General features: G+C 39.5%; 1 long non-coding RNA gene across 1 annotated transcript; it reads left to right on the forward strand.

The window, feature by feature from the left end:
* The first annotated feature begins 4,521 nt into the window (after positions 1-4,521).
* On the forward strand, positions 4,522-14,030 carry LOC133561812 (uncharacterized). The gene is made up of 7 exons (XR_009808775.1): positions 4,522-4,795; positions 5,329-5,463; positions 9,717-9,794; positions 10,328-10,405; positions 10,938-11,015; positions 13,591-13,662; positions 13,777-14,030. It is a non-coding gene; the product is annotated as an uncharacterized LOC133561812 (long non-coding RNA).
* Positions 14,031-16,435: the final 2,405 nt, after the last annotated feature.

Here is a 16,435-nt window from a genome sequence, read left to right on the forward strand (position 1 = left end):
CTCGGTTGTCAACTCGATAGCCAGCACTCACCCCGCTAAATTTCACCCTCATCTGGGTCACGGCATCACCTATGCGTTTGTGTACTCACTCTTCCGATTGCATTGTGTTCTTCCCACTGTTCTACCCGGGTCGCCGGCGTGCTGACGACCGAGCTGAAAAACCTCGGCTGTCAACTTGATAGCCAGCACTCAGCCTGCTAAACCTCATGCTCATCTGGGTCACGGCACTACTGTAGCGGTTGTGTACTCATTGTTCCCACTGTGTTGTGTTCTTTCCACTGTTTTACCCGGATTGCCGGCATGAGAATCCGGCGTGCTGACTACGGATCTGAAAGCTTCGGCTATCAACTCGATAGCCAGCTCTCACTGTACCATTAACTCTGCTAAATTTCACCCTCATCTGGGTCACGGCACCCCCGTAGTGGTTGTGTACTCACTCTTCCGACAGTGTTGTGTTTCTCCTACGACGCTGCAAGGCGGGGCTAAGTATTTAGTGCGCAGACAGACAGACAGAGTGTGTCTCCAGACTCTGAGCAGATTATACTTTGGGGGAGTTTTTGTGGACGGGGGTAAAGGGAGGAAGGTGGGGGGTTGTTGTTGATCAAGCTAATTCTCGTCCATTAATCCTGAGGAGTTTCTGAGCGGAGCAGCTACCTTGACGGGATTAGCGATCGCCTGAACACTCCTGGTTGATTGCGCCTCAGCCTCTGCTCAAACAAACGGACTCAAAGCTGACTGTCAGACGAGTCAGACCGCAGCCCAGATCCGACGGGCGGGTCAACACGCCGCAGGTGCTGAACGTACACGGAAGGCGGGACACAATCCTTTGTAGCAACGACAACATGATTTTCTACTTTGTTTACATTATTTGTTTGATCTGGTTTCAACGCCCACAACTTTAAAGTTTTTACAAGAGTTGACGTACAAAAACACTTTGCGATCCAGATAGAGCCATTTGCTAATGCTACGCAACATTAGCTACACTGTCTTAATGGTTTGATTAGTAACATTATCATAACTCATTGAGGCACTGGAAAAATTCGACTTTTAGTTGTTCAGATCTAGTCTTAGAGTTAGATTGGGCGGATCTAGTCTTAAACTCAGGTGGGTCAAATATGTACCAAACTGGACTGTTCAGTTTGTTGTAGAACACATTTCACCTCTCATCCAAGTAGGCTTTATGAGACTTAGATTGGTCAGATTGATTGATTGATTGATTGATTCATACTTTTATTAGTAGATTGCACAGTACAGTACATATTCCGTACAATTGACCTCTAAATGGTAACACCCGAATAAGTTTTTCAACTTGTTTAAGTCGGGGTCCACGTTAATCAATTCATGGTACAAATATATACTATCAACATAATACAGTCATCACACAAGTTAATCATCATAGTATGTACATTGAATTATTTACATTATTTACAATCCGGGGGGTGGTTGGGGAGCTTTGGTTGATATCAGAACTTCAGTCATCAACAATTGCATCAACAGAAAAATGTGGACATTGAAACAGTGTAGGTCTTACAGTAGGATATGTACAGCCAACAGAGAACATAGTGAGTTCAGATAGCATAAGAACAAGTATATACATTAGAAGTACATTTGAGTTGTTTATAATCGGGGAGATGGGATGTGAATGGAGGAGGGTATTAGTAAAGTGTTGAAGTTGCCTGGAGGTGTTGTTTTAGAGCGGTTTTGAAGGAATATAGAGATGCACTTACTTTTATACCTGTTGGGAGTGCATTCCACATTGATGTGGCATAGAAAGAGAATGAGTTAAGACCTTTGTTAGATCGAAATCTGGGTTTAACGTGGTTTGTGGAGCTCCCCCTGGTGTTGTGGTTATGGCGGTCATTTACGTTAAGGAAGTAGTTTGACATGTACTTCGGTATCAAGGAGGTGTAGCGGATTTTATAGACTAGGCTCAGTGCAAGTTGTTTTACTCTGTCCTCCACCCTGAGCCAGCCCACTTTGGAGAAGTGGGTTGGATTGAGGTGTGATCTGGGGTGGAGGTCTAAAAGTAACCGGATTAGCTTATTCTGGGATGTTTGGAGTCTAGATTTGAGGGTTTTGGAGGTGCTGGGGTACCAGGAGGTGCAAGCGTAATCGAAGAAGGGTTGAATGAGAGTTCCCGCTAGAATCCTCAAAGTGTTTTTGTTGACCAGAGAGGAGATTCTGTAGAGGAATCTCGTTCTTTGGTTGACCTTTTTGATCACCTTGGTTGCCATTTTATCACAGGAAAGATTAGCCTCTAGAATGGAACCTAGGTAGGTGATCTCATCCTTCCTGGTGATAACAATGTCACCCACTTTTATAGTGAAGTCACTGACCTTCTTAAGTTTGATATGGGACCCAAATAGGATGGATTCCGTTTTACCTAAGCGTATGGATAGCTTGTTGTCAGCGAGCCAGGTGCAAATATTGAGGAGTTCAGCACTGAGGATTTGTTCCACCTGTGACTTGTCCTTGCCGGATACCAGCAGGGCCGAGTCATCCGCAAACAGGAACAATTCACAGTGGCATGCTGATGGCATGTCATTCACGTATATTAGGAACAGTAAAGGTCCTAGTATACTCCCCTGAGGGACTCCACAGCTTACTGAGAGGGGGGGGGGACATGGTGCCGTTCACCTCTACCACCTGTTTCCTCCCCCTCTAGTCTTAGATTTAGATTGGTCCGGTCTAGTCATAGACTTAGATTGGTCAAATCTAGTCTTGGACTTAGATTGGTCAGATCTCGTCTTTGACTTTGATTAATCAGACATAGTCTTTAACCTTGATTGGTTAGATCTACTCATAAACTTAGATTGGTCTGATCTAGTCTTCAACTTTGATTTATCAGATCCAGTCTTAGACTGGTCAGATCTAGTCTTAGACTTAGCTTGGACATATCTAGTCTTGGACTAAGATTGGTCAGATCTAGTCTTTGACTTAGATTGGTGACATCTATGTTCAGATCTAGTCTTTGACTTAGATTGGTCAGATCTAGTCATAGACTTAGATTGGTCAGATCTTGTCTTTGACTTAGATTGGTCACATCTGGTCTTAGACTTAGATTGGACCGATCTAGTCTTCAACTTTGATATATATATATATATATATTTATTTTTTTTATTAATTTTTTTTTTTACTCAAAGTAAAGATAAAATTTTATCAGCATATTTTTTATTTATTTTATTCATCATCCTACCTGCCAGACTCGCAATCCAACTCACTTCTTGAACTGTTCTGCACTCACTGCCTTTTATTTACGCTAATAACACAAACACACAACAGCACTTCAGTGGAGAATGTGACGGGAGACAATAGCCCAATAAAGGCTCTTAATGACCATTAAGGAATGTGTGCACACACACACACACACACACACACACACACGCTCCTCATGTAAACACACACACACACACTGAGTGGAGTGCTCAATGGTACCCCACCTTACCCCCTGCCAGGCGGCTGCAGGCCAGATTCGAAAGGGATTTGTTTGACCTGAAGTGTTGGCAGAAGGGCCGTGTGTGTGTGTGTGTGTGTGTGTGTGTGTGTGTGTGTGTGTGAGTGTGTGTGTGTGTGTGTGTGTGTGTGTGTGTGTGTGTGTGTATGTGTGTGTGTGTGTGCGTTTGTCAAAGTGACATATGGGGACATTTTTATGAAATTTCACCTTACATATGAGGACCTGTTGAAATATGAGGACATTTTCCATGTCCCCATATTTCCCGCAATGCTATCGTGTTCTAGACCCTCCCAGCATGTTCCCAGACCAAAAATCTCTAAAGTCTTCATTTGTCAAATTTTCAGAAAAAGTGTGTGAAAGTGTGTTTAATTTTTTTGGTCACCTTCGATTTTGCCCCTAGTGGCCATCTTTGCTATTATGACACACACACACACACACTTGTCCTCATATGTCATATGTCCTCATATGTCATGTGGGTCAGAAACTCACACACTCCAACATTTTGAAAAACATCTAACCATTACAGCAATAAACATACTCTTGAATTTTGAATCAAATAACAACACATTTTCAACTGATCTGATGATCTCATCCTTTTTAGTGTTGGTTTTATCTATTAATTTGGTTTATCTGGAGAGGATTTGGGCTAGACAATTAGTAATAAAGGGATTATGGTGATGATTTAATTTGTTTGATTCAGTATTTTACTGTATTGGACTTTTTGCTATTCTGTTGACTAAAATACAATGCCGCACAATAATTGCTTTAAATGTGCCTGAAATGTAGGTTTTTGCATAAAAAAAACCAACCTTCAACCTTGATTGAGACAAAGGCAATAATTCAAATGCAATTCAAACTACACACAGTATTTAATATTTTCAAATGGTTACAATAGCACATTATTTGGGTATTTTTATATTTGGGGCAAATTTAGGATTAATATGGGGATTGTTTTTGGAGGTATTCACTTTACATGGTGTTCAAGATGGTTACTTCCGCCCACTCTGAAGAGTCTCGGCGTCTGATTGGTCCAATTTTTAGTTAGGCGCCGCCTGATTGGCCGCTGGACGATGTCTGCTCCTAACAGATGGCTAAATCACTAGTTAACTATTTTCATCATGGAAGTTATACAGCTCATGTATCACACTTAATATTGAATATATATATAAAAAGGGTTTTCCAAAAGGACCATTTATAATCGAAATACACAACTTCACACACGATTTTGAGCACAACAGAGCGCTCAGTGAACATCACTTCCGGGACCTGCATCACCGGAGGGGGACATCTATCTTGGCCACAAACAATCTTTGACAGTCTTCGACAGCATGGTTGAATCAGGTGAGCATAAAATGGAGTTTAACGTAATTAAATAGACCAATGTTTTTTAACATAGGAAAATAGTTCATTATAATCAACAGTTAAATGTTGTTGTTATTAATTGCAATCAGATTTGATTTTATGAGGTTAAATTAAGCATTTCAGTTCTGGGCCAAGGCCAAGGCATTTAACATTTTTTTTTTAAAGTTGCATGGAAGATTATAAGTAGCAGTGATTGTCACACACTAGGTGTGGTGAAATTATTCTCTGCATTTGACCCATCACCCTTGATCACTATGCAAGTAAACCTTTTCTTAATTTTAAACAGGACAGACTAGAGTTCTTCAAATTGTTTATACTTTTTCTCAAATACAAATATTTCAATCTGATAAGCACTGTGGAGTTGGCATGTTACTGATATTGTTACATTAGTACTTTGTTTGAGAAGCTTCATGGCTGCATTGAGCCTAAATTTAACAGTTTTTGAAGGGTTTAGTTCTTTGTTTTATTCCTGTGTCACTGACTTTTTTCATTTTTATGTGTGGATTTGTTAGGTGCATCAACACATGATGTAGACATCGTATCCAAAAGAAGAGCGAGACGTAATCCTGAGGCTGAAGCCACCGAGTTTATTTGATCTGGATGTGACAAGTCTTGTTTTAAGGCCCAGTGGATCAATGATTGGAAAGGTATGTCTTGTTATGTATCATATCAATGGTAACTGTATCAACATCTCATTTGGATCATTTCCTTACTGTCTAATAGAGGTTGTATCATATGGCTTTAATTAGAAGTGTTTGGAATAACAGCGTTCCACGTCCCAAGAGCTAGCTTCTGTAGCCGAGGATCGGACCGCCAAGTGCCCTGCCTTCGGCTGCCGCCCAGCTCACAATGCACCCGACCTCTATGGCCCCTTGGAGTCTTGTTCACGAATGGGGGAAGAGTGGATGGTGAGATCGACAGGCGGATCGGTGCGGCGTCTACAGTAATGCGGACGTTGTATCGATCCGTTGTGGTGAAGAAGGAGCTGAGCCGGAAGGCAAAGCTCTCAATTTACCGGTCGATCTACGTTCCCATCCTCACCTATGGTCATGAGCTTTGGGTCATGACCGAAAGGACAAGATCACGGGTACAAGCAGCCGAAATGAGTTTCCTCCGCCGGGTGGCGGGGCTCTCCCTTAGAGATAGGGTGAGAAGCTCTGCCATCCGGGAGGAACTCAAAGTAAAGCCGCTGCTCCTTCACATCGAGAGGAGCCAGATGAGGTGGTTCGGGCATCTGGTCAGGATGCCACCTGAACGCCTCCCTAGGGAGGTGTTTAGGGCACGTCCAACTGGTAGGAGGCCACGGGGAAGACCCAGGACACGTTGGGAAGATTATGTCTCCCGGCTGGCCTGGGAACGCCTCGGGATCCCCCGGGAAGAGCTAGACGAAGTGGCTGGGGAGAGGGAAGTCTGGGCTTCCCTGCTTAGGCTGCTGCCACCGCGACCCCACCTCGGAAAAGCGGAAGATGATGGATGGATGGATGGATGGTATAACAGCGGTATATGAAAACGATGTTACTAATGCTGTTACTTTTACCGGTAACGAGTAATCTAATAACTTTTATGTACGCTACAACGCTGTTACGATGCGTTTTATGTAATGTGGCATGCTACTTTTGATGTGATTGTATGTCAACAAGACAGCGTTAGAAGCACAAAAGGGTTAGTGCAGGTAATATCTTTTTACTAATGAAAGCAACCCCCGGAAGTAATTACGAACACGATATCAAATAGAAAGAGGCCTCATCCACACGCGAACAAAAACATTCAACAGAACTATCTTAACTGCCACTGCTAAGCTAAAAAATACAGCTGAACTATTCTGCTATGTCTGGGCGCTGAAGTCCCACGTCACTTGGCAAAAGGCACAGCTTTTTAAAGGCACACACACACTCTGCTCTCATGAAATGTCTCTCAACTGCATATGCTAGATATTTAAATCTTTTCTTTTTCAAGTAACACATTAATTACAAACCCCGTTTCCATATGAGTTGGGAAATTGTGTTAGATGTAAATCCATCCATCCATCCACCTCTTATTCCCTTGTGGGGTCGCGGGGGGCACTGGCGCCTATCTCAGCTACAATCGGGCGGAAGGCGGTGTACACCCTGGACAAGTCCAAACGGAATCATTTTTTTTACAAATAATAATTAACTTAGAATTTCATGGCTGCAATACGTGCCAAAGTAGTTGGAAGAGGGCATGTTCACCACTGTGTTACATCACCTTTTCTTTCAACAACACTCAATAACCGTTTGGGAACTGAGGAAACTAATTGTTGAAGCTTGGAAGGTGGAATTCTTTCCCATTTTTGTTTTATGTAGAGCTTCAGTCGTTCAACAGTCCGGGGTCTCCTCTGTCGTATTTTACGCTTCATAATGCACCACACATTTTTGATAGGACTGCAGGCCGGCCAGGAAAGTACCTGCACTCTTTTTTTATGAAGCTGAACACGTGCTGAATGTGGCTTGGCATTGTCTTGCTGAAATAAGCCGGGGCGTACATGAAAAAGTCGGCGCTTAAATCGCAGCAAATGTTGTTCCAAACAGATGGGTAACTTACAGATGTGTAAGTTACCCATGCCTTGGGCACTAATGCACCCCTATACCATCACACATGCTGGCTTTTCAACTTAGCGTCGATAACAGTCTGGATGGTTCGCTTCCCCTTTGATCCGGATGACACCATGTTGAATATTTCCGTAAACAATTTGAAATGTGGACTCGTCAGACCACAGAACACTTTTCCAATTTGCATCAGTCCATCTTAGATGATCTCGGGCCCAGAGAAGCCGGCGGCGTTTCTGGATGTTGTTGATAAATGGCTTTCGCTTTGCATAATAGATCTTTAACTTGCACTTACAGATATAGCAACAAACTGTATTTAGTGACAGTGGTTTTCTGAAGTGTTCCTGAACTCATGTGGTGATATCCTTTAGAGATTGATGTCGGTTTTTGATACAGTGCCGTCTGAGGGATGGAAGGTCACGGTTATTCAATGTTAGTTTCCAGACATGCCGCTTACGTGGAGTGATTTCTCCAGATTCTCTGAACCTTTTGATGATATCATGGAGCGTAGATGTTGAAATCCCTAAATTTCTTGCAATTGCACTTTGAGAAAGGTTGTTCTTAAACTGTTTGACTATTTGCTCACGCAGTTGTGGACAAAGGGGTGTACCTCGCCCCATCCTTTCCTGTGAAAGACTGAGCATTTTTTGGGAAGCTGTTTTTATAGCCAATCATGGCACCCACCTGTTCCAAATTAGCCTTCACACCTGTGGGATGTCCCAAATAAGTGTTTGATGAGCATTTCTTAACTTTATCAGTATTTATTGCCACCTTTCCCAACTTGTTTGTTGCGTGTTGCTGGCATCAAATTCTAAAGTTAATGATTATTTGCACCCAAAAAATGTTTATCAGTTTGAACATCAAATATGTTGTCTTTGTAGCATATTCAACTGAATATGGCTTGAAAATGATTTGCAAATCATTGTATTCTGTTTATATTTACATCTAACACAATTTCCCAACTCATATGGAAACGGGGTTTGTACTTAATTTAATAATTATTTACATTTATGAAAGAGTAATTCTGTTTGTAATTGAATTTTTAGTCAAGTAACGACTATTATTATTCCTTTTTAAAACAGATATTCCAAACATTGTTAATTGATAAACTGTTTTATCAGGATATGGTGTATTTGCTCTTGCATCAGTTTAAAAAGGTTCTTTTGTGGTCGAGTACCGAGGGAAGTTCATCTCAAGACATGAGCGGGACAAGAGACAGAAACCCTCTATAAATACCTTTACTATTTATCTGGCATTATATGCTCATAATGTTAACAACAAAAAGTGCTGATAATGTTATAATTAATAAGTTCTAACATTATTTTTATGTGTTTTGTTGCAAACACCAACTGTTGATGTTCTATCTCAACATTCTCCAGATTCATGTGAGCGATAAACCGACTTCATCCCTCCAACAGGTTATTACTTGACTATTTTACTATCCATCCATCCATCCATTTTCTACTACCTGTCCCTTTTTTGGGTTGGCGGGGTGTGCTTGAGCCTATCTGAGCTGCATTCGGGCGGAAGGCGGAGTACACCCTGGACAAGTCGCCACCTCATTACACGGCCAACACAAATAGACAACATTTACACTCACATTCACACACTAGGGCCAATTTAGTGTTGCCAATCAACCTATCCCCAGGTGCATGTCTTTGGAGGTAAGATGAAGCCGGAGTACCCGGAGGGAACCCACGCAGTCACGGGGAGAACATGCAAACTCCACACAGAAAGATCACGAGCCCAGGATTTAACTCAGGACTACTCAGGACCTTCGATTTGTGACGCACATGCACTAACCCGTCCCACCGTGCTGCCCTATATCTGCTAAAAACTTGACACAACCTATACTTCAAAAGACATTTAATCATTTTAACCTCTCACAGATCAGTTTATATGACAAAAATGTTTTAAGCGTACTTCCATGTTAGTCTGTGGAATTTACAACTCATGTTTAGCAAAACAGGAGATGTTACAGGTCAGCAACATGAATTCTATATGTGATCACTTGTCATGTACTCATATTGTTTGAACTAAAAAAGACTTCAGTGTGTTTCATATAAGGTCCTCATATTTTTCTGAACCACATTAGTGTGTGTTACAATGTTTAATTCAAAGCTTTAAAATGAGTGTTTCAATCCAGGTCCTCATATTTTCTGAACCACATTTTAGTGAATGTTACTTTCTTAAATAATAGTCTAAGAGCTAAAACGCTATAATAATCTTTACTGTTCATGTAGAATTATATGCTCAGAATATTATCAACCAAAAGTGGTTGTTAATGTTATAATTAATTAGTTCTGACATTATATTTTTGTGTTTTGTTGCAGACACCAACTGTTGGGGTTCTATCTCAACATTCTCCAGATTCAGATGTGAGCGATAAACCGACTTCATCCCTCCAACAGGTTATTACAAGTCTATTTTTACTATATCTGCTCTAAATGTGACCCAACCTATATTTTGAAAGACATTTATTAATTTTAATCTCTCACAGATCAGTTTATATGACAACATTTTCGTAAGGGTACATCCATGTTAGTCAGTAAGGAGTTTGGAACTCATGTTTAGCAAAACAGGAGATGTTACAAGTCAACAACATACATTCTACATGTGACCACTCGTCATGTCCTTATATTGTTTGAACCAAGAAAGACTTAGGTGTGTTTCATATAAGGTCCTCATATTTTCTAAACCAGATTAGTGTGTGTTACAATGTTAATGTCCAAGCTTTAAAATGAGTGTCTCAATTCAGGTCCTCATATTTTCTGAACCAGATTTTAGTGTGTTTTATATTCTTAATTAATTGTCTAAGAGCTGAAACTCTGTAATAATATTTTCTATTTATCTGGCATTGTATGCTCAGAGTTTTATCAACAAAAAGTGCTGATAATGTTATAATTAATTAGTTCTGACATTATATTTTTGTGTTTTGTTGCAGAAACCAACTGTTGAGGTTCCATCTCAACATTCTCCAGATTCAGATGTGAGCCATTAACTGACTTCATCCCTCCAACAGGTTATTACATGTCTATTTTTACTATATCTGCTCTAAATTTGACCCAACCTATATTTTGAAAGACATTTATTTATTTTAATCTCTCACAGATCAGTTTATATGACAACTTTTTCGCAAGGGTACATCCATGTTAGTCAGTAGAAAGTTTAGAACTCATGTTTAGCAAAACAGGAGATGTTACAAGTCAACAACATAAATTCTACATGTGAGCACTCGTCATGTCCTTATATTGTTTGAAGCAAGAAAGACTTAGGTGTGTTTCATATAAGGTCCTCATATTTTCTGAACCAGAAAATGTGTGTTACAATGTTAATGTCAAAGCTTTAAAATGAGTGTCTCAATTCAGGTCCTCATATTTTCTGAACCAGATTTTTGTGTGTGTTACATTCTTAATGAATTGTCTAAGAGCTGAAACTCTGTAATAATCTTTACCCTTTATCTGGCATTGTATGCTCAGATTTTTATCAACAAAAAGTGGTGAGAATGTTATAATTAATTAGTTATGACATTATATTTTTGTGTTTTGTTGCAGAAACCAACTGTTGAGGTTCTATCTCAACATTCTCTAGATTCAGATGACAGCCATAAACCGACTTCATCCCTCCAACAGGTTATTACATGTCTATTTTTACTATATCTGCTCTAAATTTGACCCAACCTATATTTTGAAAGACATTTATTAATTTTAATCTCTCACAGATCAGTTTATATGACAACATTTTCGTAAGGGTACATCCATGTTAGTCAGTGGGGAGTTTGGAACTCATGTTTAGCAAAACAGGAGATGTTACAAGTCAACAACATAAATTCTACTTGTGAGCACTCGTCATGTCCTCATATTGTTTGAACCAAGAAAGACCTAGGTGTGTTTCATATAAGGTCCTCATATTTTCTGAACCAGAGTAGTGTGTGTTAAAATGTTAATGTCAAAGCTTTAAAATGAGTGTTTCAATTCAGAAAATGCAGTGCCTCTTGTTTACAGCCGGTTTCTGCAGCGCTGTTTTCATTGATCAAAGTATTTTTTCGGTGGTCGTGTTTTTGGTACACAACTTGTAAATAGTGCGCAAATAATAGGCTATATATATATAAATACATTCAAACCCCGTTTCCATATGAGTTGGGAAATTGTGTTAGATGTACATATAAACAGGATACAATGATTTGCAAAGAATTTTCAACCCCAATTCTGTTGAATATGCTACAAAGACAACATATTTGATGTTAAAACTGCTAAACATTTTTTTTGCAAAGAATTTAGGGATTTTACCATCTAAGGTCCGTAAAATTATCAAAAGGTTCAGAGAATCTGGAGAAATCACTGCACGTAAGCGATGTACTGCATTAAAAACCGACATCAGTGTACAAAAGATATCACCACATGGGCTCAGAAATACTTCAGAAAACCACTGTCAGTTACTACAGTTGGTCGCTACATCTGTAAATGCAAGTTAAAACTCTACTATGCAAAGCAAATGCCATTTATCAACAACACAGAGGAACGCCGCGGGCTTCGCTGGGCCCGAGCTCATCTAAGATGGACTGATGCAAAGTGGAAAAGTGTTCTGTGGTCTGACGAGTCCACATTTCAAATTATATATGGAAATTGTGGACGTGGTGTTCTCCGGAACAAAGAGGAAAATAACCATCCGGCGCAAAGTTCAAAAGCCAGCATCTGTGATGGTATGGAGGTGTATTAGTGCCCAAGGCATGGGTAACTTACACATCTGAGAAGGCACCATTAATGCTGAATGGTCCATACAGGTTTTGGAGCAACATATGTTGTCATCCAAGCAACATTATCATGGACGCCCCTGCTTATTTCAGCAAAACAACGCCAAGCCACGTGTTACAACAGCGTGTCTTCGTAGTAAAAGAGTGCGGGTACTTTCCTGGTGCGCCTGCAGTCCAGACATGTCTCCCATCGAAAATGTGTAGCGCATTATGAAGCGTAAAACACGACAACTTAAGCTGTACATCAAGCAAGAATGGTAAAGAATTCCACTTTCAAAGCTTCAACAATTAGTTTCCTCAGTTCCCAAACGTTTATTGAGTGTTGTTAAAAGAAAATGTGATGTAACACAGTGGTGAACATGCCCTTTCCCAACTACTTTGGCACGTGTTGCAGCCATGAAATTCAAAGTTAATTATTATTTGCAAAAAAAAAAAGTTTGAGTTTGAACATCAAATATGTTGTCTTTGTAATGCTTTCAATTGAATATGGGTTGAAAAGGATTTGCAAATCATTGTATTCAGTTTATATTTACATCTAACACAATTTCCCAACTTTTATGGAAACGGGGTTTGTATATATATTAGGGCTGGGCAATGATTAAAATTTTTAATCGAAGTTAATCACACTATTTCTCTTATTAATCGCGATTAAATGCATTGTATACGCAAAGCCCAATAATGAATTCAAAAGTAGTGTGTAGTGCACCTTTATTGGAATATTCTTCCACATGAACAAAAGCGCCAAAACATTTGTTGTGCAAACACAATTTAAATCAGTCCTTGTTAAACAGTAGCAGTTAAATAGCAAATTTTATGAAAATCAACTCAAAAAATGTAATTACAAACATTTAAGCTTATTGCCACTGCCAGGGTATTTAAGTTATCCTGTTTGTTATGGAAAATAAATATAATCTACATACAAAACTCTGAGCCACAATCATAACATCTGAACAGGCAATTTCTGAGGTAACAGCAGAAAAATTTTTTTTTTATCAGGGATCTTATGTTTAAAAAACGTATATTATAGGTAGTGGGCTGTTTTAGGGAATTTTGGATCAAATTATCCGTAGTAACAATATTAATAATGTTGTGTTTATTCTGCGTAGTGCACTTAAAATAATTATGACCATATCTGTTTGCTTGGTGCTTTGATAAACTGAACGCATATACATGGTACTATATTGTAATGTTATGAGCCAGGGGGAAAAAAAACTACCCTACCCAGCATGCAACAGGAGTGATGAGCATGCGCGGTAGCCCGGGATAGGTTGTGTCGCCATGACGGCATCTTGTATGTTGTGATATGCACGCTCTGAAAGTAAACGTTAAGAACTCAGCCAACACTCCTCGTCTGCATTATTCATAAATAGACGGACAACACATATACTCCACTGTTTCACAAAGCACAATATGTTAAATGTTTACTTTTACAGTTTTCTAATTCTTCCTTTCAGATTGACAGCAGGACAAATCGCTGGAAGTGGGTATGTCTCAAGCTTCTTCCACTTGGTCCACTCCAAAGCGGGGTAAATAAATAATCCATCATTTACTAGATTATTATATTACGTTTTGCACCTTTTCACTGTGTTATAGTCATTATTCCTTCAGTAAGAAATTGTATTTTGTCTCTTTTATGACAGGTGCAAAGGGGAAGAAGTGGAAGCAGTTGAATGACACATGTTGCATTTTGTAACTGGCAACAAAGTACCAGGTAAAAAAGATTGTGAAGCCTGCCTCCATAAAGAACTAGTAGCTCTACAGGACAGAGATTGGCTTGCCATCAAGTACTACATCCATAACAGAATTATATTAAAAAAAGGGAAAAAAAATGTTTTCCCACATCTTCTGTGGTAGTTTGAGTATGTTACCAGCAATTAAAAAAGCAAAATAAAAAGCAAGCGTTTTGTATTTATTCCAGATAATTCTTAGCGACAAAATCCACAAAAACAATTCAGTTACACTTAGTCGACAATTACATTTTTACCCATGTTTCTTTTAAACTCTTCTTGGTTTTAGATTACAGTAGCATGGGATTGGGATTTTTTTTTTTAAATGACAACACATCAACTAAACCAACTCAGGTGGTTTTGTTAAGTCTCTGATGTCATTAGCCTCATATGTCACATGAACCTGAAATCTTAAACACTCTGTGACGTCATGGTCATCATATGTCACATAAACTTGAAATCTTAAACACTCTGTGACGTCATGGTTGTCATATGTCACATGAACCTGAAATCTTAAACACTCTGTGACGTCATGGTCATCATATGTCACATAAACTTGAAATCTTAAACACTCTGTGACGTCATGGTTGTCATATGTCACATGAACCTGAAATCTTAAACACTCTGTGACGTCATGGTCGTCATATGTCACATAAACTTGAAATCTTAAACACTCTGGTCTTCATTTGTCACCTAAACCTGACAAGTCCTCATATGTACCATAAAAATCAGGTTCAGAAAAAAACAAAAGAGTTGCAAAAATCTCAATAGACCACTGTGTGTCTAAAATTCTGGTTCACTAACCGTCTGATTCCCAGGCCTGCAGGACCATTGGAAAGGCATGTCCCCATATGTCACGTTTTTGTCATAAGTCCTCATATGTCACCCAAACACGTATGTGTGTGTGTGTGTGTGTGTGTGTGTGTGTGTGTGTGTGTGTGTGTGTGTGTGTGTGTGTGTGTGTGTGTGTGTGTGTGAGTGAGTGTACCTATATGTCTACCCTTCTTGAGACATCAACAAGGAAAAGTAGCTTCCATATGAGGAGGTGTGATCAAGTGAGGACATAAATCATGGTCCCAATACTGAAAACCATTGCATCTAATAGAGAATGTCTCATTTGCACCCCTGGTGGTGACATCTATCAAAATGAGGGTGGTCCCAAAAAAGCAGGGAGTTTTCACATTGACTGTGTATCACTTTTAAAAGTGCTCCTCCTCTGGTCAACATATGAAATAACAAGTGTGTGTAAAAAATTGAAATGCGCCCCTTTTGGCCAAAATTTGTTTTTAAAAAAAAATATACATGTATATAGAGACATACTGTAATAACCTGAAGTACATAATGAAGATTAAAAAACAATTAAAAACAACAACACAATGATAATAAATGTGAATTTGTGTGTGAATGTGAATTATATTTATATAGCGCTTTTCTCTAGTGACTCAAAGCGCTTTACATAGTGAAACCCAATACCTAAGTTACATTTAAACCAGTGTGGGTGGCACTGGGAGCAGGTGGGTAAGGTGTCTTGCCCAAGGACACAACGGCAGTGACTAGGATGGCGGAAGCGGGAATCGAACCTGCAACCCTCAAGTTGCTAGCACGGCCGCTCTACCAACCGAGCTATGCCGCCCCACTAATGAACTAAAAGCAGTCTTTTTCTCACAAAGTGTCGACTTTTTTCTTACAAAATTGGGAACAAATCTTATATACTTTGTTTCTGTAATATTGCAATATTTTGTTGTAAAATTGTAACTCTTTCATGTAAAGTATTTCTTTTTAATGCAAAACATCGACATTTGTCTTGGTAAATTCTGACTTTTGTCACAATATTGCCCATTTTTTTTGTGTCTTTGTAAGATAGTGACATTTTTTAAGTAGAATGACAACTTTTGCCATAAATTCGCCATGTAAAATTCCGATCATTTTCATAACATTGCCAACATTTTTAAAGTTTCATATAAAATCCTGACTTTTGTCAAGTAAAATTACGACTCCTTTCATAAAATTGCCGGTATTTTAAGCTTTTCTTGTAAAATTGCGACTGTTCTCGAGTAAAATTCCAACTTTTATCATAATATTGCTTGAAAGTTCAGTTTTTCTTGTGCAGTTTTGAGTAAAATGACAACGTTCATTATAATACTGCCAAAATTCCAAGTTTTTCTTGTAAAATGGTGACCTTTTACTTTTTCACAACCACCTTTTTAAAATTTGCATAGTATGTATATATTATTAATGTTGTAAATACACATCTTTATATATCTAGAAAGGCTGGTCCTAAAGAGGGAGGCATTTTTCTCAGGTCCCCAGAAGGTCTGAAGTACATGAGCGTGTGTGTGTGTGTGTGTGTGTGTGTGTGTGTGTGTGTGTGTGTGTGTGTGTGTGTGTGTGTAGTGCAGTAAAACATATGCCGCCCGCAGGGAGGGGCTCGGCGGCTAATTTAGCCGCCGTGGCGTGGGCGCACTGTGCTGCTCCCTGGCCGGGACGGTCCCCGCCCGCCCCGTGAGTCCTCCAACCTGCTGCTTTACAGTCGGCCAGAGGCACACGGCGCCAATATGGAGGGGAGGAGGAC

The sequence above is a fragment of the Nerophis ophidion genome, linkage group LG11, assembly GCF_033978795.1.
Source record: "Nerophis ophidion isolate RoL-2023_Sa linkage group LG11, RoL_Noph_v1.0, whole genome shotgun sequence".
Classification (NCBI taxonomy): Eukaryota; Metazoa; Chordata; class Actinopteri; order Syngnathiformes; family Syngnathidae; genus Nerophis; species Nerophis ophidion.